At 43.7% G+C, this 25088-nt stretch overlaps 1 long non-coding RNA gene across 2 annotated transcripts in view; it reads left to right on the plus strand.

The window, feature by feature from the left end:
• Window positions 1-24816, plus strand: part of LOC121283950 — a 40087-nt gene extending 15271 nt beyond the window's left edge. For both annotated transcript variants that reach the window (XR_005944403.1, XR_005944402.1), the window contains exons 3-5: window positions 19211-19446; window positions 21863-21932; window positions 24600-24816. This is a non-coding gene — a long non-coding RNA (uncharacterized LOC121283950). The remainder of the gene's footprint in view (window positions 1-19210; window positions 19447-21862; window positions 21933-24599) is intronic.
• The last annotated feature ends 272 nt before the right edge of the window (window positions 24817-25088 follow it).

Consider the following 25088-nt stretch of genomic DNA (forward strand, 5'->3'; position numbering starts at 1 on the left):
ATACCAAGAGAAATGAAACATACCAATATCAAGATGGGGTTATGTAGGTCCAACAAGATATCCAGGCAAGTAGAATGCTTGTACCACTGAAGTTGGTGAGTTTGTCTTTGTTGAAATAAATTGGATCAGCCCCTTACATGGGGCCACAAGGGAGAGATATATGGGCCCAAAATGTTTATGGGGAAGTGGGGAGGGAGCAGAGGAGTAGGGCAGTTAAGCAGTCAGAAAATCCAGAAGAACATGCTTCCCTTAGGTCCTAGTGAATTTAACAAGCATGTAAAAGAATGCAAAAATGGTGTGGGTAGTCACCTGCTCCATGCAAATGTGGTGCCCTCCCACTAGGTCTGGATGGTTCACTGCTCCACAGTATTGACAGACACAATGTTGGTAGGTGGTCCATGGACTTTTGGTAGCCCAGAATTTTAACTCTTTGGTCACTAATATGTCCTCTGCATCAACAGTCCTAAAATTTAAAGCAGAAAACGGTAGGTTAATGAATACAATATCCTCTCATAATAATTCTTATCCCAATGCCAATCAAAATGATTTATTGGAAATCATCATCAAACTGGCCAGTGTTCTGGTCAAGCCACATCTTGAGTACTGTATCCAGTTTGGATCACTGACATTCAAGGGAGACATTCCAGTACTGGAGGCTGTCCAGGAAAGAGCCCCAAGGCTTCTTCTTAGTATTAAAAATTGGATTTATGAAGAAGGGCTGGAAAAACATAGGTAATTCACCTTAGAAGAGAGATATTTGAGAGGCGATCTTATTGAGATATGAAGGATTGTTAAGAAAATGGAAAAGGTAAATCTGGAACATCACTTCAAGTTAAATTGAAAAGTAGAAGAGTTCAAAGGTTCAAATTAATAGAAGTTATATTTATTATTAATATCAGAAAAAATTTCTTCAGATAGGGAATGATCAATGTGTGGAATAGACTTTCAGATAGGGAAGGGAAGACCCTGAAATCATTTAAGAAAAAAATGGATGTTGCATTGGATGGATCAATTTACATGTTTTGAACAACCTTTCTCATCCATTAGAGTCAACATAGTCAACATAATTGCAAAAATGTCTAAAAATTTCTCCTCCATCTGTGCGTTCAGCCTATTGCAGCATCCCTTTCAATCTTTAGGGTAAGCAGTATATTTTAGGAGCAGTTGGTTGACCAAACTTTGTGATTTGCCTTCAAATGGCCTCCAGAACTGACTCCTGCACACACCTCCCATGCACAGGGAGCCTTCAAGTGAGGAAAAGCAGTCTAAATAAGAAAATTGGATCAAGCACCCATCTCACACACTACCAACACAAATGCATGGCAAAGCCCCAGTTTTGCCAGTATTGTAAAACCCATTGTTTCAACTGGTCTGAACTGTATAAACCAAAAATTATTATGTTGTGTTTATATGGACACTCACTTCCATGTACACTAGCACTTCATTAATTGTGAGTAAGTAATTAAACGTAAACAAATAAGAAAAAGTATTTTAGTGGATCCTTTGGCCCATTAAACCCTGACAACTTTGCACATTGTTATGTCTTATAGTTGGGTTTAATATAGATTAATCAATTTTTGATGTCAACTTGCTGAACTAAGTATATCCAGTCTAGCTGCAAAAGTTGCTGACAGTGCCAGAAATATGAGAGCTGATCTTATCTGGCTGTACTCTTGATGAATTTGCAAATGTTTGTTTTGCTATGGCTGCTCTCTAGAATGGCCTTCACCTCTAAAGTTCTGAACTTTTATCTTTAATGAAAGAAACTTCAACACAATGTCTCAAAACAAATAAGGCAAAGTTATTTAAAGTGCTGTAGAATTGTATTGGTTTTGTCTCAGGATGTTTTTGTTGGTCAATTTTATGACTTTTAGTCATAGAATCTTATGCTATTGGGGAAGGAGTTACTTTAAAGGTCTAGCTTTTGCTGGTTCCACAAACTAATGAGCTGGTAAGCTTACCATACAATTAAAAAAAATCACTTCCATCTCCTGTCAGAGTAAAGTCTTTCCATTCTTCCTAAGTAAGTGTTAATAGGATGCATCTTTGCAATTGCCTGCAATCTTTGCAGGGAGTTAGGATGATGAAGATGAAAATGCGACGTAGTGAGTCAATCTGACTACAGATTTGTTCGTTCCTTCCAAACTTGGTGATTTTGATGTTTCAGATGTTAAATTGACTTCCCAACTATGCTTATAGTGTTGAATATTTCTTTCTGTAGTTTGTGGTTCAAAAAATAATTTTTAAAATTGCTAATTTCTGCGAAGTTCAGCCTTCCAGTGCTCAATACCATGCAGTGAAAGGATTTCCTTAGGACCATGTGCAAAATGTGAAATAGATTTATTACAAAAAGAGGTAAATTTTGCATTGAAGGAGGGCTTTGGTCTACACTAAACTTTCTGTCAGATTCATGGAGGATGATTCAGCTACGTAATGGACAAATTTCTGCTAAATCACCTAACGTTGCAGGGAGAGATGTAGCTAATTGAAAGAGTTTAGATGGGATGTCTCATAGTGTGGAGCAAGGTGTTACCAACAGTGCAATAGATCAGAGTTGGAAGAATAGAGGGTATGGGTAGGGATATAGGATTGAAAGATTTTGGAAATATTAAGAGGGATGATAAGAGGGAAAATAAGAATCATGAAATCAGTGAGCTGAAGGATAAGGCACTTCATAGGAGGATGGCAAGATCTGGGATGAACAATGAGCAGAATTTTGTGTGGAATAGAATGTAGTTAGAAGAACTTCCTGAGTGTTTCCAGCATCTCCTGTTTTTATTTCAGATTTCCAGCATCCAGCATAGAATTCTAAAATTAAAACTTCTGACTCTTGCAAATAGCGAGTGATTCCCTATTTAATTGCACTGGGGAATCTGGCAATCTACTGGGAACTGTTACACAAGATAATATTATTTGTAGATCTGATTTCCAGTTGGTGCTATACCCATGAGAAATATTTTATATTTTTCCAGTTGGAATTATCAGGATGTGTCTCTATTTTATGATTAGCAACAAGATTGGTTAATCAAAGGTTTTATGTTTGTAAATCCAACTTCATCTGAATTTGACTGAGGAGAAAGAAGCTGCCAAAAGCTGCAGTCTTTCAGCATTTCTTAAATTGCTTATGTAAACAAATGACAAAAATCTTACTAGTTGCTGGCATATTTTAAGAGATTGCAAAATAGATTATGTGTCTTTTGCAGATTGTATAAAGTAACTGTATTTTAGATATTTTATCAGAAAGCATAGTTACCTCATATTGGGTATTGCTACTTATGTATTTTATTAATTTTAAAATTTCAGCAATATCCTACTTTCTACGTGCACATGTCAATCAACGTTTCTTCAGGTTTTATTGCTAATTCTTTATATGGGGTCAAGCTTTTACTGATCGAATCGAGATTTTAGAGCTACTACAAATGGAAAGACCATTTTAAACTAGCTGTAATGCAACATTAGTAGCAAAAAAGCTAATACCATTGAGTGTCAGTAAACCTGGGAGAAGCAAACAAGTGTGATTAATTTGCCGTCCATATTTCAGGAGACTCACCTTCACCCTAGTCATTGGATGCCTAGGGAAAGGTACATCATCCCAGTCAATCCTGCAGTCTTCCTCATTAACGCCTGGAGCTTTGCCAAAATTGAAAGGACTGTCACACAAACTAGTCAAGGAACAGACATAGTCATATTCAGAGAAACAGATCTATCAGTCAATGCCCTACATTCCTTCATCACCATCCCATGCCATGCCCCAACAGTGGGATAAGTGCATCAGAGGTGGTGGCACAGTGGTATAAATCAGGAGTGAGTGACCCTGGAAATCCTCAACGTTGTCTGTGGACCCCTTGAAATCTCATGGCACCAGGTCGAAAATGGGCAAAGAACTCTCCTGTGGCTTATCACCAACCGCTTTCCTTCAGCCAATGAGTCAATGCTCCTTGATACTGAACAGGTGATCAGTTAGCTCAGTTGGCTAGTGTGGTGCAGAATGAGGGTTCCATCCCCGTACCGGCTTTGGTAGGTCATGGAGGGCTGCCTCACATTTACTGTGGGGTAGTGCTCCTCATGCTATATCACCACTTACCCCTCTCTAACAGAGAGCAATGCCATTAGTTCCTCGTGGACTGTTGCTGATTACCTTGTTAATTACCTTGATGCTAAATACCACTTGGAAGAAGTACTGAAGATATCAAGAGCACAAAATGTGCTTTGGATGGTGGACTTCAATGTCCACTGCCAAGAATGGCTTAGCAGCACCACTACTTAACAAGCTGACTGAGCACTGAAGGAGCTACCAGACTGAGTTGCAGCAGGTGGTGAGAGAACAAGGAAAGCTTACTTGACTGCAGCCTTACCATCTACCTGTTGTTGAGTAACTGTTCATGGCAGAATTGGTCGTAGTGACCACCACACATTTTTGTGGAGACAACATCCCTTCCTTGCAGTAAGACACCCTCCATCATGTACCTACCAGCAGGTTAAATGAGATAGATTCAACACAGATTTTGTAGCTCCATCCTGAGCATCCATGAGGCACTGTGGGCCAGCAGCAGCATTGCATTCCATCACAACCTGTGAGCTCATTACCCAGCATATTCCTCACTCCAGCATTAACATTAAGCCAGGGAGCAACCCCGGTCCAATGAGGAGATTGGGAGAGCATGTCAGGGCAGCACCAATAATTGAGGTGTCAACCTGGTGAGGCTACAACACGTGGCTACATACATGCTAAACAGTAGAAGTAGCATGCTATAGAGAGCGCTAAGCAAGCCCACAACCAATGGATCAGATCAAAGATTTGCAGTGGTGCTACGTGCAGTTGTGAATGGTGGTGGGACATTAAACAGCTAACAGGAGGCTCCATGGACATCCCCATCCTCAATAATGGTGGAGTTCAGCACAGGAATGCAAGAGTCAAAGCTAAAGGATTTGCAACTATCTTCAGCCAGAAATGGCAAATGGACAAACTACCTTGGCCTTTTCCTGAGAGCCCCACCATCGCAGATCCCTGTCTTCAACAAATTCAATTCACTCAACGAGATATCAAGAAACAGCTGACCGCACTGGATACAGGAAAGACTATGAGCACCGACAACATCCGGTTATAATGCTGAAGACCTGTCCTCCAGAACTAGCTGCACCTCTAGCCAAGCTGTTGAAGTACAGCTATAACATTGGCATCTACCTTGCAAAGTGGAAAATTGCTCAGGTATTCCTGTCCACTAAAAGCAGGAAAATCCAATCTGGCCAGTTACTGCCCTATCAGCTTACTCTCAGTCATCAGCAAAGGTGGAAGGTGACATCGTCAGTGCTGTCAAGCAATACTTGCTCCTGCTCACCAATGCTGTTTGGGTTCCACCAAGGCCACTTAACTTCAGACTTCATTATAGCTTTGGCCCAAACATAAGAAACATTTGCATTTATATAGCACCTTTAACAACTACCAGACATCTCAAAGCACTTTACAGCCAATTATTTTTAGAATTGTAGTCCCTGTTGTCATCGGCTGTCACAAAATTCAAAGATGATGTCTACTCAGGGTCTTGAGTTTCTGCCATGGGTCTTCATGTGACTGAACAGGCTGATTCTTGACCCACAGATCTTTGGGCACATGGCGTAAGACATCCTATGGTGTAGTGGCATCAGGAGTGGAGGATTTGCTTCCTTTTCCTTCCTTCTCTGCTGTCGCTCTACCACATCATTAAGGTGCTTGGACTCAAAACGGGATTCAACTTGATGGACACATTGTCGCCATTTTGAATGATTGGTAGCAAGCTCCTCCCAGTCATGAATGTCAATGCTACCACATTCCAAGGAGAGCTTCAGAGTGTCTTTGAAGCATTTTCTTCATCTGCGCCTGGAATGTTGGCGTTTGAGAGTTTGAAGAAACAGGGCCGGATGGGGGAGACGTTTTCAGCCATCCGGACAGTGTCCAGTCCATCATAGTTGATGGTAATGTTTGTTTGATGATCCTCCCATTAAATCTGGAGGATGTGGTGGAGGCATTGCTGACGGTGTTCGATCTCTTCATCAATTTTGGCCTTCTGGGAGAGGTGGGTGCCCAGGTGTGGGATGTGCTCAACATATTCCAGAGTCTCTCCTTCAACATACATGGGAGGTGGAATGTTTGGTTGACCAGGTCCTGAATTTTCAGCTTGGCAGGCAGGCGCGATCAGCGGCCCCGGGATCGGCTGGGAAATGGACCGCCGAATGTGATCGGCCCACTGACCACGATTTCATGCTGGATGGCCAATTAAACGGCCAGCCAAAGTGAAGCGCGCACTGAAAAGCTCAGCATGGGGGTGGGAAGAGGGTAGGCGATGATGTCAACGCAGGCGTTGGTCAGTACTGACAGAAAGCTCCCTGAAGGCAGAGTTGCCTCAGAGAGTTGAAGACCTGAAACAGCTAAAGCTGAAATAAAGTGTCCATACATCATAATCAGTCCCCTCAAAATTTAGCAAATGAAAATGCTGTCCACAGAAATTTATTTATATTTCATTCTGTCATGGAAATCTCATCCCACCCATGGATGAGGTTTGATGAAAAATGGCCGATTCACCCATCCACCTACTGTAAGACTGGATGACCTACGTAAAATGACATACAGTTGCACCGTTAATGGGCTTATCTGTCCTCTTAATTGTCAGCAGGCGTGCTTCCGACTTTTGCGCGTGTCTGCTAATCAAAATATCGCACATGTGCGGGATAAAATTGGGACGCTTGCCTGACGTCATCTCGAGGGATTTCACACCCAGTCACGTCGGGCGCACGCCTGCCGATCAGTGTAAAATTCAGCCCTAGGTGTTGGTTGATATATGAGTTTTGTTTTGGCAGCATTCAAGGAGAGGCCGAGTTTCTTGTGTGCAGAATTGAAGAGATCGAGAGCAGCTTGCAAATCCGGTGCAGAATGGGCAATGGCACTGCAGTCATCCACAAACTGTAGGTCATGTATGTCTATGGTGGTCAGTTTAGTTTTGGCATGGAGGCAATTGAGGTTAAAGAGCTTTCCATCTAAGTGGTAGAGGGCAGTTGACTTTTGATGAGGTGAATAGCCTTTGTCAGGTAAATTGTAAATAGTATGGGGGCTTTCACACAGCCTTGCTTGACACTGGCCTGGATTTTTCAGGTGTCTGCTTCAGATCTCCCACTCAAGAGAGTGGCAGTCATGTCATCATGAAGCAATTTCAGGATTGTTTTGAAGTTTCTTCGACATCCAAATCTTTGATGCACAATCCACAGAGCCTAATGATTTACTGAATCAAATGCTTTGGTCAGGTCGATGAATGCATGAAAAGTTCCTGATGTTGTCCTCAAAATTTTTCTTGGATTTGTCTCGCAACCATGTCAGAGGTTCCTCTGGAAGGTCTGAAGCCACACACTGTTTCTGGGAGGATTCCCTCAGCCACAGGACATAGGTGATTCAAGAAAATGCATGTCAGGATTTTCCCTCTTATGGACAAAAGAGACATACCTCAATAGTTTCCACAGCATGATTTAACTCCCTTCTTAAACATAGTTACAATTGTTGCATTCCTGAAGTCGGGGCGGAGGACATGGTCTAGTTATTTTCCCTCCCAAATCCATAGGATGAGTGCATGGAGTCTTGTTGTGAGCAAAAACTGGAATACCATCAGGGCCACAGGCTTTGTTGTTTTTCATCCATTTGATTGCTTGTTGCAGCTCTCCCATTGATGGTGGCTCACCCATGGATTCTACCACAGGCCACTGGGGGTAGTCTGGAGAGTATGGGCTGCCATCGTGGATTCAGGGTTGAGGAGTTGTTGGAAATGTTCTTTCCAGCATTGATGGATGATATTTTCATCCTTAAGAGAGTGAGTAAAGGGGACTTTGTCCATTTGGCTTTGATCTATAATTGGCCTGGGTGGCTTAAAAAAAGCTTCACATGTCATGATGGTCAGCTTATTTTTGGATTTCTCAAGCTTTCTCTTCCCACCACATGTCATTTAACTTATGGATTTGTCTTTGGATGTCAGCCTTGAGCTGTTGGAACGCTGTTCTCTTAACTGGGTTGTTCTGCTGGGCAGTGAAGGCTGCTCGTTTTTGTTCCAGGAGGTCACATATTTCAACATTGAGTTCGAGCATTGCCATCACCTGGGCTGGTTTGATGAAAACAATGGTCCAGACACAGGAGTCTAGTATGGCTGACTTTATTTGATCCCACTTTTCTGGAATTGAGTTGGATATGTGATGATTTTTCAAATTGGTCGTGAACTGCGCTTGGAATTCCTCTCTTTGATTGGGTTGCTTTAGGGCTGAGACATTGACCTTCTTCCTCTTGGACTTTTGGGTCTTGCAATGTCATAGTGCTAGATGGATGTTCATCACTGATCAAAGAAGTTGTGATCTGTCCAGCAGACATCAATCCCACACATAAATTAAACGATACAGACATCACCTGGATCTTTGACCCGAATAATGACATAATCCGGGAGGTGCCTATGCTTTGAACAAGGATGCTTCCTTGTGGTTTTGTACTTGTTCTTCTGGTGGGAGAGGGTGTTAGTCATAATGAGGCCACGCTAAGCACACTTTGTCAGCAGGAGGACATCATTTACATTGGTCTTTCCTACCCTGTTTTTCCCAATTGTCCCTCTCCAGACATCAGAATCACGGCCAACCCTGGCATTAAAGTGCCCTGAAGGGTGATATCTTCTTCTTTTGGGATGGCAGTGAGGACTTCATCAAGGTCAGAATAGAAAATTTCCTTAACATCTTCATCAGAGTCAAAGGTTAGAGCAAAAGCGCTGATGACAGTGGCATATTGATTAGTGCTGAGATGTCAATGCAGCATCTTGAGCCTTTCATTTCTCCAACTGGGGAGTTCTGGCAGTGCATCCAAAATCCTATTCCGGATGATAAAACCAATTCTGTGGGTCATTGTCAGCCTTTCCTTTCCAATAGGAGGTGTATCCCCTGCCTGCTTATTCCTTCAGCTACCACTCCCCAGGAGGGTGGTAATCAGGATAACCAACTCTTGGGGAGAAAATTAAGGGATACTCTGGTATGGGGGTCTATTAGAGTGAGGAAGGGAGGTGCAACCAAAGCTGTAAGAGCAGAATGGGTGGGGTAGGGGGTGGTAGGATGCCAGATGTGTGATAGCAGCCGGGGTGGTTCTGCCAGAGCTGTTAAAGCATGCAAACAGAAGCAGAGCAGTAACTGTGCATATGTGAGATTGAAAGGTCCAAATTGCAGGAAAAAGAGCATCCTAGATGCATGCAACCCGGGACATGAGACAATGGGCTCAATTACAGGGACAGTTGGTCACCCTGGCGGTGATGTCAATTTGGAGCCTTGATAGCTCACGTGATATGATTGCAGTTCCTCTTTCCAGATGGTCACGCTTGAGATTATCCATGAGTGTTCTGACATTCCAAGTTGCAAAGTTTAAAGTTTTCTTTCTTTGACCACAAAAGTGGTGATCCCACAGGGTGTGGCTTCCCAGCCAGGAGAAAGTGGGCCAGCCTATTTTTAGGGCACCTTTTCTAGCCCCCTCCCTATTTGGGGTGAGCAGAGCGTTTCCTGAAGAGGGTATCCTGCTCAGTTATAAATGCTGCTGCCCAAAGACATCTCTGTCCTAACACAGGCGCTCAGTGACCCTTATGTAGCTGCCACCTGTGTGCAGGTTCTTGACTAGGGACTTCCAGGTTCACAGCTCTGTCCCCACCGCCAATTCTCCTTTGCCACAGGACTTGGCAAATAGACCCTGGTAGAAGCCTGCCAGTGACCTTGTTTAATGTGGGGCCTTTGGGTAGCCATCATTGTCCACACGATCTTGATGGATTGCTGGCCAGATTTCTGTGACATGTAGAACCAAGATGACAGGATCCACCTTGACACTGCTGTCTTCTTCCTCTTTCGCCGCCAGTAAGATGCACAGTCTTCCTTCACCTGTTCTGCTGTTGAGGACTTTTTGGACCGCACCTTGTCCCCCCGACCTTGCTGTCATGACTGGCCCTACCAAGATCAAGGTGCTCCCGATAGCTTCACCCATGGGATCATTGAGCACACAAGCCTCTCCACCACATCAAGGTAGCAACCCATGGGGTGGATGCCTGGCTGACTCAGTTCATAGAGCCTGAGACCCTTAATCACAAGGTCATGGGTTCAAGCCCTGTGCTGGCATGAAGGTTTTTAAACTTTGCTGCTGCTTTCAGGAGTGAACCTCCAGCTTTCCATTCCTCCACAGTGGCACCGCATTCAAGTCACACCTTTCTCCAGCACGTTTTGTGAATGTCACATTGTAGTGTGAGGGAATCTGTCTTTGAATTTAATTTGTATTTATTGAGGCAGACCCTAACTAAAATAGAAACTGAACTGAAAAGGGAACAGAAAGGGAAACAGAACAGGTAAACATAGAAAGGAAACTGACCTCCCAGTTCCTAAGGGAACAAAAACAAACAGGTTTGGAAACCAAATCTTCTGGTAAACTGAACCTGTTTAAAAGATACAAAAGGACACAAATCAGTCCAAGCTGAGCAGTAGAGTTGATGAGTCCATTGGTGCAGCACCAGCAAGCTGACAAAGACTGAAGAAGCCAAAGTTCAGATCCAGAAGCTAAGAAAAAGTTTCTGCAGCTGTTTCTGTTACTTGAAGATAAAGTTGGTGGGTCTACCATATCCAGACCGAGCAGAGCAGGTTCTTCAGGCGTGTGCCATTGGTGGTGAAGACTGTGCCTGTGAAATTCGGGTTGGTTGTGCGCTGATGTCGGCTGGGGATTAGACTAGCTCCTAGAAGGAGATGAGCTGAAATTCCTTATGAGAAGCACAGAATTTGAATGACTTTGTGACTGAGTGTAATCACTAAAATCTGAGTGGACTGCTAAACCAATTTGTAAGATCTGCCTTAGTTGTATTTGCCATTTAATGTGCAATTTGTAGTTTACATTTGGCTATAATGTACCTGGTAATTCATGTTTAACTCATGTTAATGCTGGATGTTAGTGTATTGGATAGGTAGTATTCCGTGTTTGCTTTGTTGACTCTTGTATCTTAAAAATTCATCTGTTTTAAATTGTGGAATCTTGTGGCTTCATTATTTTAGTAAATAATCAGGATTTTGTTACTGATCACCACTGAAATTATAACAGTGGTCACTGTGGTAATGTAGGAAATGCAACAGCCAGTTTGCGTGCAGCAAGCTCCCACAAATAGCAATGTGGTAATGACCAGATAATCTGGTTTTTGTTTTGTTGATTGACGGATAAATAATGACAAGGACACTGTGGATAGATCCCCTGCTTTTCTTCAAAATAGTGCTATTGGACCTTTTACATCCACCTGAAAGGGCAGACAGGATCTCAATTTAACATCTCAATTGATAGACAACATATCTGACAACGCAGCACTCCCTCAGTACTGTACTAGAGTGACAGCCTTGATTTTTGTGCTCGAAGTCTGGGACTTAAACCCACAAACCTCCTAATTAAAGGTAAGAGTGCAGTCCACAAAACCACAACTGACACACACGATGTAAACCAAAGAGCTGAGTTCCAGGGATGAGAATAAAAATGTCTCTGCAAAGATTGATACCATCATCCACTGAAGCACTAAGGAGAAAAAAAGACACATTTTCCTTTACTAAATTTTAATGTATCTTCTTAAGAAATAAAACTTAGTAAAAGGGTAGTTTTTAACCAAATTGTTTACCTGTAAGCAGATTTCCAAAAACAAAGCTTCAGGAGTTTTAAAATGGAAGGATAGAAATTTCTGTTGATGGTAGTAGCAGGTCTGTTTAAATTCATCAACTACACGTTAACAAGATTAGGTGTAGTGACTTGCAGATAGGTGGGAGTGGGTCACGTGGAGGCCAGGGAAGTAGTTTGGACCAATAATGATCAGGACTTTGCTTTTAGTTATTAAAAACATTTTTATTATTGGTCCCTGACAAATGGTGTCTCCAGAAAGAAAGCAGGTACCAGAGCTCCCAACCTGTATGGGTTGTCATCAGCCCCATACAATTAAAGCTCCTGTTGTATAAACTCACATACTAGAAGGCACTGGCAGGCACTCTAACTGTGCAATTTTGGAGCCATCAGGTCCAACGGCACAATTTTGAGACATTCTGAAATGTTAAGAAAGGCATAAATAGACACAAAATTGAGTTCAATGGGTAAATTTAATCTTGGTGAGATGAATTATGCTTTTTTTTAATTTAAAAAAAATTAAGTTTATTTTAAAGTCAGAAAGTTCAGTTGCTGAGAAAAATGGCATGAATTTTCTTTAAAAACATTTTCAAGTGACTTAATCATCAAGAAACCACACAGCTACCATTATCCTTAAGTTATCCATAAGTTACTGTCAGCAAAATTACAAGATTTTTGCTTCTACAATTACTAAATTGGTTAACGCAGTGAGTAGCTGAGCCACACAGACAAGAAAAATCTAAGGCTGGGATTTTCTGCTCCCTTCTGGGAGGCTGTCATGGAAGGTGGGAGCGGAAAATATTGTGAGAAGCCAAAAATCATTTTTTTGTCATCATAAAGCCAGTTTGGGACCAGCCGCTCCAGTCTCCATTAGGGGCCTGCATTTCCTGCTGTGGCACATCAAGTAGGTCATTTTAGTACATTTGCATAACCTTATAAGGGCTGCTTGCCGGAATCAACCCACCATGCAGAATCAACAGGGCATGTCGGGGTCCAATTAGACTGATGTATTTCACAATATATAAGTAACATGCACCTGGCGACCTGCTCTTCACTCGTGACTTCAATGTTTGTTCGCCTACCTCGAATAAGAACATAAGAAATAGGAACAGGAGTAGACCTTTCAGCCCCTCAAGCCTGATCCGCCATTCAATAAGATCATGGCTGATCTGCTTGTGTTTCGATTTCCACATTCCCATCTAACCCGAATAACCTTTGATTCCCTTGCCTAAGAAGAGTCTATCAATCTTTGCCTTAAAAATATTCAATGACCCCGCCTCCACCACCTTCTGAGGCAGTGAATTCCAAAGCCACACAACCCTCTGAGAGAAAAAATGTTTCCTCATCTCTGTCCTAAAAAGGCGACCCCTAATTTTAAAACACTGCCCCCTAGTTCTGGACTCACTCACAAGAGGAAACATCCTTTCCACGTCCACCTTGTCAAGGCCATTCAGGATCTTGTATACTTAAATCAAATCACTCCTCATTCTTCTAAATTCCAGTGGAAACAAGCCCAGTCTGTCCAACCTTTCCTCATAACACGACCCACTCATTCCAGGGATCAATCTAGTAAACCTCCTTTGAATTGCCTCCAATGCATTTACATCCTTCCTTAAATAAGGAGACCAAAACTGCACACGTTATTCAAGGTGCAGTCTCACCAATGCCCTGAATAACTGAAGCATTACATCATTACTTTTATGTTCAATCCCTCTCGTAATAAAGGATAGCATTCCATTAGCCTCCTTGATTACAAAGAAAAGTACAGCACAGGAACAGGCTCTTCAGCCCTCCAAGCCTGCGCTGATCATATTGCCCGTCAAACTAAAACATCTTGCACTTCCGGGGTCCGTATCCCTCTATTCCCATCCTATTTATGTATTTGTCAAGCTGCATCTTAAACACCACTATTGTACCTGCTTCCACCACCTCCTCTGGCAGCGAATTCTAGACACTCGTTACCCTCTGCATAAAAAACTTGCCCGGCACATCTCCTCTAAAGTTTTCTCCCCTCACTGTATAATTCCTGCCTCTATTAGACCTTCCAAAATGCATTACCTTGCATTTGTCCGGATTAAACTCCATCTGCCATTTCTCTGCCCAAGTCTCCAACCAATCTATATCCCATTGTATCCTTTGACAATCCTCTTCACTATCTGCAACTCCTCCAACCTTAGTGTCGTCTGCACATGACAGAAATAGGGCCTAGGAAGGCTGGTGCTGACTCATGTCTGTTTCTCACTGATGCCGCAGGGAGAAGACTATCAGGAAGACGGAGCCTGTATTTATCGCTACCTGCATAATCACATACAGGCAGGAGAAAAGGAGGAGAAGATTGCGACAGAGGCGCCAGGCTTGCCAAAGGGAGCAGTTTCACTCTGATGAGCAGAGGGCAGCAGGGCCCCTTCTGGACACAGAGGATGAGGCTCACAGGAACACCATGCGTAGGTGGCTCACAAGTCTGAGGGTGTACCGCACACGCATGTCTTTTCTGCAGATGGCAGAGACAGTGTCACCGACACCTCCACATTTCCAGAGATCTGGTGGCTCACATCTGCCACATTCTCCTGGAGTTGATGCCATGGGGACTGGGAGGACATCCATTGCCAGGAGCTCTGAAAGTCACCGCCGCTCTTAACTTCTACACGAGTGGCTCTTTCCTGGGCTCCATTGGGGACCTCTGCAGGATCTCTCAAGCTTCCACGCATAAGTACATATAAGACGTAACATACACCTTTTTTGCCAAGGCCCACAATTACATGAACTTCAACAGAGATCAACTAGCCAGGACGCCAGAGCATTGGGCTTTGCTGCACTTTCCAGATTCCCCCCAGCTGCAGGGTGCCATCGACTGCATTCATGTGGCTGTAAAAGCTCCCTGGCAACAGGCACTCCAAAACATAAACAGGAAAGGCTTCCACACGCTCAATGTCCAGCTGGTCTGTGGCCATAACAAACAAATCATGCAAGTTTACGCCAGATACCCAAGAAGCTGCCATGACTCATACAGCTTGAGTAGATTGCAGATCCTGGACATCTTCAAGGGACCACACAGGATCCAGGGTTGGCTCCTCGGTGACAAAGGGATACCCACAAAGGACGTGGCTGATGATGCCCGTGCGGCAGCCTCAGAATCTTGCAGAGAGAAGGTACGACAATGCTCATGCCGCTACCTGAACATTGGTGGAGCACACCATAGGCATCTTAAAAGATGCTATTCCAATGCCTGGACAGATATGGCAGAGCACTCCAGTACACTTCCCAGAGGGGCTCTTGGATCATCGTGGCTTGCTGTGCGCTTCACAACCACCAAGGGGTGAGGACTTATCAGAAGCTGACATGGAGGAGCTGCACATCTTCTCTGCTGAGGAGGATATTGAAAGGGATGAGGCCAAGGAAGCCGACGCTGCAGGGGAAAGAGGCCACAGCACAGGCCAGATGAGGCAGACGTGCATATGAGGTCCTCATTGCCACCAGATTCCACAAGGAGGATGACAAGCTGCAGTGAGTTTCCTTTTGGACAAGCGCCCTCCATCATAGACCAATATGATCACCTGTGATGCTACTTCTCTCATTTCAACCATTCACTTCAATTTGAACTCCAAAATGCACAGCCACCAGGAATCCCTCAAGATCACAAGTCATTGCTAATAAAGAGCAAACTTAAGCTTCAGCAATCCTCTCTCCTTTCCCATTGCTCCTCTCAGTATTGTCTAAAGCTACCATCTGCACTTCCAGAGCATGCTGAAAGGTTCCATTGACCATCAAAAATCAACATTTAGAATTAGCATCACTAACCATGGTTAGTGAGGGGATGTACAGTGCTGCATCCCTACATATGATGAGAGCCTGGTGGCTGTAATACAGACAACTACATGGTGAGAAACACTCAAGGTTGTAGTTACAAGCGCTAGGACAGTAATGTGGCTGAGAGGGGCAGAGCTTTGGGACATTGAGGTGGCAAGGCCCTCTCACTTATTGGTGAGCTTAGCAGATGTACACTTGAAAAGTCAGAATGCACTTGGCAGACAGGAGCACACATGAGCTCTGTGTATGGGCTCATAGCATGAAAACACTGCCAGATGACAGAGAGTACATGAAGTTCCAGGATATGTTACCCTTCTTCATGCGTTAAGACATCTCTCCTTCTACACCACACCTTCACCTTTCAATAATGCAGATGAGTTAGGAGAACATCTCTGCCTCAAACTTACACAGGCAAGAATGAACATGAATGACCCTACAAAGCATGTGAACGAGGTTCCTTCCATAAGCACACTTTACAATAAGGGTGAGTTGTAACTGATGTCAGGGATGATCTGAGAGCAGGCACACACTGTGGTGATTTGAAAGCAGATTACTTTGATGTGAGGCCCATGATAGCGACATCTGCGCTAAGTGGGGGGAGGGACCATGGTGTTGCACCTGACTGACAGCAACACAGCTCACTGTAAAAAGGAAGCATACACAAGAGGGAGACATGAAATGGGTGTGATTCAGTTTACATTTGTGAACATTATTTACATGTGCTTCTAATATCTTTTAACTTTCCTAACCATACCACCAAGTCTTGGTCCATTCCCAACATCCACAGCGGAGGTGGAGGCAGCCTGCTGAATGCTACACTCTGTTGTCTGTGATAACTTTTGCGGACATCCTCTGGAGGGCTGAGACCTGGAGGGTCCCGACCTACTTTGGGTGTCCTGCTGTGGGGCTGGTGGAACCTCTGGCCTGTGGAGCTAGAGGTGATGGGGTCCTAGGAAGAGGGGTTTGGACACTCCCAGAGAGACCTGGCTGGCCTCAGGTGCCCAGCTGCTGGTCCTCCTCCCGAGGAGGAGGACCTAAATGCTCAAGGTGCTTGAGGACCCCTGACTGACTTCTTGGGCCGTAACTTCCACGTGTCAGAAAGTGCTGGCCCGCAGGAATTAGAAGAATTAAATGCACACTTATCTGGTCTTGAAAGTTATGCCAATCCTTTTGTTCACCGGAGCTGCTTGAGGCCTGCATCAAAAGGCTCCTCGCAGGCCCCAGCAAAGTACAGCTCCAGCGGATCCAAGGAGGCCACGCCCCCTTTTTTACTGCACTTGCTGCCGTAAAGCAGGTAAGTTTAAAGGGCCAGGGAAATTGACAGGCTGGGGAAAAAGGTAAGTGGATAGGATTTGGGGGGGGTGGGAGGATCCAGGGTGTCTGGAAGCGGTCCAGGGTGGTAGGGGTGGGGTTGGGGAGGGGAGATTGGGCGGAGGTCATGTGGAGGGCTGGGGGTCAGAAATAGGTGGGGAGTTGGGGGGGTGGCTGTCGGAAGTCTGTGGGGGGAGTTGGATGTCCGGGGTGGGGCAGGTGTCAGAGGTCCGGGGAGGGGAGGGAGTCGGAGGACCAGGGTGGGGCAGAGGTCCAGGGGAATGAGGGGAGGCTGAGGTCCGGGGCTGGCTGGGGGGAGGCCAAGGGTCAGATTTCTGGTGTGGGGAGGTCAGAGGTCTGGGGGGTTGGTGAGGGTCTAAGGTCCAGGGTTGTTGGGGGTTTGGGGGGGTGGTTGGCGGGGGAATCCTAGATCCTCAGGGGGAGTCCAAGGTCTGGTGTGGGGAAGTCAGAGAGAGGTCCAGCGGGGTGGTGAATGGAGGTCCAGGGAGTGGGGGGGGGGGTGGAGTCCAAAGACCTGGGTGGGGTAGGGTGTCAGAGGTCTAGAAGGGTAGGTCTGAGATCCTGGGGGGAGTGGGGGGTGGGGGGGGTGGGGAAGTTGAAGGTCTAGGAGGGCTGGGTTTGAAGTTCTGGGGGTGGGGGTGTCCAGTGTTGGGGGGGGGGGGGGGGGGGGGGGGGGGGGGCAGGGGGTGTGGTCTGACGTTGTGAGGGGGTTGGGGGGTGGGGTTGACCTTGGTGAATTAACATGCTGGCACTATCATCTCAGACTGAATGCGAACGGACTTCTCCATCGTACGTTGCAATCTGTGGAATGCAGCTGACAACCCTTCCTGATATTCCCCTGACTGTCGCTGCAGCTCCACCAACTGAATTAGGACCGAATCCAAAGGCTCCTCATCCGACTCAGACACCGCAGATTCCTGGACTCCAGCAGTCCTCCGAGTGCCAGCAACCTCAGATGCCCCTGCCTCCAGATTCTGTGCTGTGCTCATCACATTGTGACCCCGAGGCTGCTGTAGAACTAGGTCCCACCGAGCTGTGTGTCTCTGTGCTGCTGGAGGCTGAAGGTGAGCGCTGTGATGGGTCTTCAATGGTGCTCTCCTCAGGTTCTTCATCTGAGGTGTCATTGGGGTTGGAGCTGAGGGCCTGGCTTGTGTATTCCTTTGGGTGCTTTCCAGAAGTGCTGTTGAAAGAAAGGAGAGATAATGCATGGCAGGTGGCTCTAAAATATTCACAGTATGGTTGTCTGAGGGATGAGCTGGTGCAGGATCGCTATTTGGGTGTGCGCAGGCCATCTCACCTTTGCCACAGGAATATTCCATGTTCTTTCAGGCCAGCTCAATAGCTCAGTTCTCATTGGGAGTGAGGACCTTGATTTCGGACACTCCACCCCTGGCCTGAGACCTCTCCCTCCAATTGTGTACGCGGTTGTCCTGCATAAAGGCAAATGGGGAGTGTGAGCAGGATGCATGCCAGGGCAGATGATAAGGATGCCTGTCATGTGTGGGAAGGGAGTAGAGCCATGGATGGGATAAGGCCGCAAACTCCAGAGGAGATAAGGCCAGATGGAGATGTGAGGGTGTGTGTGAGAGAATGAGTGCTGATGTCCCTTGAGCTAGCAGTGAGTGAGGTGCCAGTGAATGTGTGATGGGCTGGTGAGTTGAGAGTGATGAAGTACCCTGGCGGCATGGATGAGATCATTCATCCTGTTTCTGCACTGGGTGGCTGACCACTGCTGCCACCACCTCCCAGGCTGGGGTGGTAAGGTTGGTGGATCTACTCCGGCAATCACGGGCATAGAGGACATCATGGCGGGCCTCGACTGCATCCAGCAGACGCTCCAGGGAGGTGTCACTGAATTTGGGTGCCGCTGTCTTCTTTCCTTTTGGGGCCATCTCTCTCATCTGTAGCATCCTAGGCTGCAGTCATCGAGAAAGCTGTACATGGGTGCCATTTAAATACGGCGCCTGGAGAGAGGAACCAGTGAGCTCATGGCTGGGTGGGTGAATCAGAAGCTGCCCAAATGCAATCCAGTGTGTTTCCCGTGTGTGCATAATTAATGAGATGAAAACCCACCATTGCAGTCAGCAGGTAAGATGCCAATTTTCATGCCCACTACTACACTTAATGCACAGAGGGGAAAATCACACCCAAAGTGTCAATCCATGGTTTGTTCTGAATCAACTGACCACACCCAGAGTGATCAGATGTTTGGTCTCCATTAGGAAGGAAGAAATTGGTCAGATTCCATGATTCTCACTGAGTGAATTTTTGCCACATTCAGACAAGAAGAGAATCTTAGATAAAAGCAAAATACTGCGGATGCTGGAAATCTGAAATAAATATAAAAAATGCTGAGCTCTGAAGAAATCATACGGGTTCAAAACGTTAACTCTGTTTCTCTCTCCACAGTTGCTGTCTGACCTGCTGAGTTTTTCCAGCATTTTCTGTTTTTATGTAAGGAGAGAATCTTGCTTGGCTGTGATGATCAGATTGCCAGTTGACAAACAATATCTGGACTCACGCATCAAAAGTGGCCATGAGAGAAACATACCAGAGGACATGGTTCCTGCACATCTGTAGACTATCAAGGAATCAATCTTGTCAGGAAAGGCAAAAGCGGTGAAATAAAATTGAAGAGAAAATGGGTAAGAAAAAAAGGAAATTTCTGTCAGACTGGTTTGATGCTTTTGTGAATGTTATTAAAATTTCCAATAATTCTGTAATATGCCATTGTTACTGCAGTTGCTACATTTGCTTGTTGGGTCATTGCCCTTTTAAAATTTTTGAACATAGCATTGAAATATATGTTGCAGCCAGAATGTAAGCAAATAGACATAAAAATGTTGACGATCATTAAGTAATGAAAGTAACACAAGTGCCCACAATTGGATGCCATTGTCTATTTCCAGATTCTTCTATTGTCATTACCAGTTGTCCATGTCAGTAAAATAACATCTCCATTATCAACAATACAATATTGCGATGAGTGTAAGGAAGTAAGACATGCCTTTGTTTTGACATTTCTCAAAATGTTAATCATTACAATTCAATACAAACGTTCTTTTACATACTAGTTACCTAATTGGCCATATTTTATTTGCACTAGTAATTTGTTATGGCTATTATCAGTCTCAGTTTCATCCCCACCATGTGTTGCAATATTTCACAATTATGTTATTGCCTATTGTGACAATTTTCAGGTTAGTCAGAACTTGAATGTTAAACCATGGCCCACCCTTTCTTTTATGGCACATGGCCAGAGATACGCCACAGAATAGGTGAAACTCATCAGATCAATTGCATGACAACAATATCTGTTTATAGTGCCATTTCAGTAACAAATTAAACACTGAATTTTATCATTCGTGTAATTTTCTTAATTCACAACACAAAGAATAAGCAAAATGTGTTGCACTATCTAGTGGTTGAAAATTATAACAGGGGAGTGTTTAATTATGAAAGGATCTTTCAAAGTTACACATAACCAGTTATCAAAGTAGATTGGAGAAGTTGGGACTGTTTTCCTTGGAGAAAAGAACGCTGGCACAGATTTAAGGTAATTTGTAAAAGAAGCTAAATCAATATGAGAAAAACTTTTTCATGCAGCGAGTGGTTAAAGTCTAGGATGATTGCCTGAGAGTGGTGGAGGCAGGTTCAATCGAGGCGTTCAAAAGGGAATTAGACCATCTTTTGAAGAGGAACAATGAGTAGGGTTATAGGGAGAAGGTGAAAGAATGGCGCTAAATAAATTGCTCATTCGTAGAGGTAGTACAGACACGATGGGACAAATGGCCTCCTTCTGTGCTGTAAAAATTCTGTGATTCTGTTGCTTCTTTTTTCACTCGTTCCATTTTTTAGATTCTCCTACTATTGCCCTCTTCAAAAACTGCCTTCCATCAGACAGGGGAATGAATATTGCTTCATAGCTGCCATTGTTGCCACTCCTTTATTTTCTGCAACAGCTGTGCTTCTATGGGTTGAAACTGGTTCTGCCACTTTTTCTTGCCTTACAGCATCAACCACTGAGATACAGAAAAGCTTCATTAAAAGACCACCTTAGAATCCTCTAACTATTCAGTAATAGTAAATTGACTAAGAGTCTAGCTGCTGCAGTGTTTTTTTTAAAAAAATTAGTAAAAACTAGTAAAAAAAAAATTTAAAACTACTAATATTTTTAAAATGAGTATACTACTGTTAATTTCAGCTTGGTTACGCCATATAAATTATTGTAATTAAGGCAAAACTGACCTGATGTATGGGCATAATCTCTTGTGTGCTGGATCTCCACACAATATTCATAACATACATTTCCAGTTGGGTGAATGTAAGAAAATTCTGCTGATAACATCAAAATTAAGCACTTGCCTGTTAAGATTAAGCGAAATCAATCTGTTTGGATGTCATAGGAACATTAGGAACGGGGATGATCATTCAGTCCCTTGGGCCTGCTCCACCATTCAATTAGATCATGGCTGATCAGCATTTCAACTCCATTTTTCTTGCCTTGCCTTGCCTTGATACTCCTCCCTAACAACAATCTATCTCAGTCTTGAGTGATCCTTGGAAATATAGACTTTTAGGATAGACGGCTTCAGATTTCCACTAACCTTTGTGTGAAACATTCAAGGTTATGTATGGTGTAAAGCTAAGCCACCAAAATAAAGTAACTGGGGGACACCATTCATCATGCCAATAAATCAGAAATTCTTTGTTCCTACTCTCCCTACTGTGACCTATTTCACCAAGTTGTCTCCAATTCCATGCACTTTCACATGGAGTGAATTGAATTGGTATGTATGATGGAGACCTTAAGACAAGACCAAGTAAGAGCACCCACTGGCACTTTTGCCTGCAGTTACTTGCTGACCTTTCAGGCTTTTCTCTTGCATGTATGTACTTCGCTCCTCCATGCTTAAGAATGGGGATCTTTAAGGATTCTTCCCTCATTAGTTGTTTGTCTGATTTCTCAACTGGGTGTGCTAGAGCTGTAGAGTTTTGCTATGATGGAACTGCTAAGTTTTGTGTATAGTCTAGTGCTTTTGCTGTTTACTATACAGATAGCCCTGGGTCGTAACTTCTCTAAATTGATCGTGCAATCTAAAGTATGCCTGGTGCTGCTGGCCACTTAGTGGTGAGTGAGAACAGCCATTTGTCTCTTTTCTTTTTCATTTTAATGTAATTTAATGTACTTTTTCCTTTTCTTGTTCTCAATGGATTTTGTTCATACTGGGCAGAATTTTTAGTTCGGTGGGCGCGTGCAATCAGCGGGCCCGGAAGCAGCTGGGGAACAGACTGCCAACCACGATCAGCCCCCGACCGCACTGAAATGCTCAGCGCTGCCGGGATGGGGGCGGGAGGAAGATGGGCACTGACATAAGCGCAGGCGCAGGGGAGTGCGGAATGAAAGCTCTCTGAGGGCAGAGAGCTGCCTCAGGGAACTGAAAAATTTAAAAGCAATCAAGAAAAATTTTAAAATCCAGAAAAAAATGTCCACATATCAGAATCAGTCACCTGAACATATAGATGATGAAACTTTTGTCCAACGTTTTATTTTTATTTAATAATGGAAACCTCATCCCTCCCTTGGATGAGATTTCATCAAAAATGCAAAGTCCACCTGGCAGATTTGCCCATCTGCCAATCGTAAGGTTGGATGGACCATGAAAAATCAGGGACAATTAGAAATTTAATGGGCTGCATCGCCCTCTTAATTGTCGGTGGGCACGCTTCTGACTTTCGTGTGCATGCCCGACATCATTATGCATTATTTTACGCTCGAGTGGGTTGGGCACACGCCCGCACGCCAAGCTAAAAATTCTACCCACTGTGTCCCTCATTTTTAAAAATTTGTTCTAGGTGTGGGTATTGCTGGCAAGTCCAGCAGTCATTGCCCATACCTAATTGCCCTTATCAGCTTAGTAGGCCATTTCAGAGGGTAGTTAAGAATCAACCACATTACCTTGGGTCTGGAGTAACATGTAGCTCAGGCCAGGTAAGGATGGCAAGTTACCTTTAGTGATGGATTGTTACAATTGATGATAGTTTCATGGTAACAATCACTGAGATTAGCTTTCAATTCCAGTTTTTATTAATTGAATTTAAACTCTTATCAGCTGCCGGGGAGAGATTTGAGTCTGTGTCCCCAGAGCATTAGCCTGAACATCTAGATTATATATCCAGTGATATTATCTCTACGCTACCATCACCCTCTAATATTGTGACTGAAATATTAAAATTGGGGGTGATCAACTGTTCCTACAGCTGCTAATCCACTAGGGCCTTAAAACAAAGCTCAGTATACCAAAAAGAATAGCGCTGAAATAAATATATCGAAACACCAGTTGAAGGTTAAAGTTGCATAATAGTTTAAATCCTTTCCTATAATAGATTTGTTTTTGTTATTTTCTTAAAACCAGCACCTCTTCCCAATCTGGTTTTGAATTCACTAAAATGTGGAGATCTTACTAATGTAGAGATTAGCCCTCGAGTTTTCTTTCCATTGCCAGTACATTACAATACAATTACCTCTGTTTGACAGCCCTCCTCAGATGCCACTCAACACAGTGGTTCAGGATTTATAGTTCTAAGTCACTGTACCATCAAACTGTTTCTTGAGAGAAGATTAGATTTAGTGACCAAAGCAAAATCAAAATGGGAGCCATTATGACATAATTGATTTGGCAGCAAGGAATGACTCAATGCATTAACCAGCTTATCGTTGTCTACTGTTTTGCAGCTACATTTTCCACCCACCACCCCCCCCCGGCCCGACTGATAATGGCATGTTACTGATTTGTTTTCCACCTGGAGTAGCTGTCAATTCTATCGGAAGTAACATGTTTTGTTGCTGTACTTTATATAGGCTGAAGAATTTCAAAACAAAATGTACAGTTATTATAATTTGCCTCCAAAGTGAATTAGAATTCTGTTGATATGCCAGTTATTTTTACATGAATCATGCTGCAAATAATATTTATATTTGTAACAGATCTCTAGTGGGACATTCCACTGAGAATACAGAGCTCCCCCTTATAACCTTGTAAATTTAAAAGCTTGCTAAAAATAGACCAGCAAGCAAAGGTTGCTTGGCAGTCAAGAAATTAAGTTAAAGTCCAAAAGACTCTGAATTCCTAATGACCCCAGCTGTGTAAACAAAACAGCCACCACTCAAGTTAGAGTCAAAATGTCTGATAACAAGTTGGATTTACAACTATTAAAGATTCGGAGAGTCAGAAGAGATACCGTTAGCTTTCTTAGTCGCAGGTAGGAACCAGTCTTTGAAAGATTAAATAGGTTAAATGTTTTCTTCCTCCAAGATGAAGAAACTGACAGCTTGCCTGAATTATAAGGTATAGAACATGCGCATATAATAAACATCAAATATATCGCGTTATGTCACATTTGGCAGTAAATATGCCCAGAAATTCATCTGAGTCCTTTTTGAAGTTCATGGAGGGCTCAGGATACATTTCTTGCACCTGAAAGATGAGGTCTGAGGCCTCAGGCTTTATTTTAGTGCAGATTTGACGAAGAGGAGTGCAAGATTGGGCTGTCGCTAGCATTTCAGGGGCCCTCAGGTAACTGGATCTAGATTCAGGGTTGGTGCCAGGAGTCAGAGCTGGAATGGGGCCAGAGTTTGAGATCAGGGCCCAATGCCAGTGATTCCACCTCCAACCTGTCTGCCAAACAGTCTTTTCTTCTGATTGCAAATTTTTTTTTAAACAAATGAATGAAAGTGTTCAAAAAAAAAAGAAAACATTTTTTATAATGTCCCTTTGATTTTTCTTCTTTGTTGCAGAAATATCCAGGAGATTAATCTTTAATTGTTGAATGCTTCAGAATATCCCTGGGAAATGTAGGCCTTGCTGTGTGTAAATTGGCTGCTATCTCAACCTACACTATTATAGTTACTAAGCTTTGTTGGCTGTGAAGTACTGTGGATTGTCCTAAGATTATAAAAAGCACTTAACAATGCAAGTACTTCTATTCTTTTAACCAGAAATAACTTTTGTAAATTATCACATGGTGATTATATACTGTACAGTAATTGTATTAATTGGAAGACTGCCTATTACTTCTTCTAGAGTGAAACCTTCTTAAAATGAATGATCTTGCATCCCTCATTTCTATTGTTTGTATAGAAAAGAATAGACTCTCAGGACTCTGGCAGCTTCAGAGCATCAATTCTCATATCCTAATTCACTGACTCCATCATGGCACTTTAATTATTCAAGCACCAAGCCAGATACACCCACTTGGGAGGATGTAAATTGTGAGACAGAGAGTA

The sequence above is a fragment of the Carcharodon carcharias genome, chromosome 11, assembly GCF_017639515.1.
Source record: "Carcharodon carcharias isolate sCarCar2 chromosome 11, sCarCar2.pri, whole genome shotgun sequence".
In the NCBI taxonomy this organism is placed as follows: Eukaryota; Metazoa; Chordata; class Chondrichthyes; order Lamniformes; family Lamnidae; genus Carcharodon; species Carcharodon carcharias.